Source organism: Dermacentor silvarum, unplaced genomic scaffold (assembly GCF_013339745.2).
Source record: "Dermacentor silvarum isolate Dsil-2018 unplaced genomic scaffold, BIME_Dsil_1.4 Seq441, whole genome shotgun sequence".
NCBI classification, from domain to species: domain Eukaryota; kingdom Metazoa; phylum Arthropoda; class Arachnida; order Ixodida; family Ixodidae; genus Dermacentor; species Dermacentor silvarum.
Genome location: NW_023606240.1, coordinates 49038 through 50316, shown reverse-complemented (window position 1 = coordinate 50316; position 1279 = coordinate 49038). Strand labels below are relative to the sequence as shown.

The window sequence follows — 1279 nt, the reverse complement described above, 5'->3', positions numbered from 1 at the left end:
CCAAGTGTTTTCCTGCAAAACGACCACCTGCTTTTATGTATGCACTATAACAAGTTTCTACTAATATTCAACAGCAACCAGTCACTTTAGATAAAGGAAACGGGTGAATTTGGGGAAGTAACAGAAAAAATATAAAGCTTTATAAATCGTACACATATTCACTGAGACAAACATAATTTTTACATGCGACGAACCAGCATATGTAATGTGGCCCGTCGGAATAGGGTCTTATGGAAACGTAGCTCTTGTCAGCTTTGCGCAGAGGCGGTGTCGTACCCAATGAAGTGACAACTGAGGGGCGACTATTGCTAGTTGAAAACTTTTCCCAATACCCCGCCGGGACGACGTGAAATACCGTCGGCCATGGCAATTTTTGGCTGGCCCTACGGGGCTTCTTTGAGAAATCCAAAATCAGACTGCTCGCTCTGATAGCTTGCATGAAACGTCCAGTCCAGTATTTTTTGCGTCGATTCTGATTCATTACCGAACCGTAGAAGTTGCACTACACTCATGCAACCTTGCGGAAAGCTTAATCACTGACCAGAAAAGAGACAAACTCTTATGTGCCACTTATGTCCACGCAGGCCGGTGTGCGGATGGCGGCGCAAGTTGAATCAGCGCCTCCTCATGAATGGAGATATCGCTCTTTGCAAAGAACGTGACGTCACTGCGAGTGCCCCTCCCATCTGCCGCACCTCCGAAGTAGGCGCTGGTTAGCAAAAAAAACGTTCATGCGACCCGTTCTAACGTGTTCATAGTTATATCCCGCCAGTATTTCTTAATCAATTTGCAATTGAAGCAGAAGAAGAGGGTACTTTTGGGGGGAAATTAAACTGGACTGCTACTTCAAATTTCACTCGCATGTTGCAGGTGCAATGATGACGTTCCGATCATTGTAAGCCGTGATCCCTCGTCAGCGCCTTATCCATCCGCATCGAAGCACTATGAACAGCACTCCGCCGGAGGCTGCGTATGGCTCGGCCGCTCGGGCCCTATCTTCAAAGCGATCTGCGAAGGAGGCAGAGTGCGCGGAGTGCTGATAGCTTCGTGTGCGCTGTGCTCTCGCAGCTTAATTCACGTTGAAGAGGCAGCATGAAGGTGAATTCTCTTGCTGCTTCGGCCCCTATCTTGAAAGCGATCGGCATACATGACAGGCGGATTTCCTCGCTGGGTAGGCGTAAAAATGCTTACGCATTTAAAAACGCTGCCCGAACATCACTTCCGTTTGAAACCTTGCCCGCATGTAACACTTGTTAACCGGAAAATTGGCCATAATACC

General features: G+C 47.8%; 1 non-coding gene across 1 annotated transcript; it reads left to right on the top strand.

Moving 5' to 3' along the window:
- Positions 1 to 250: 250 nt before the first annotated feature.
- LOC119435093 (U4 spliceosomal RNA) lies at positions 251 to 392 on the top strand. Its single transcript, XR_005188752.1, has one exon. It is a non-coding gene; the product is annotated as a U4 spliceosomal RNA (small nuclear RNA).
- The last annotated feature ends 887 nt before the right edge of the window (positions 393 to 1279 follow it).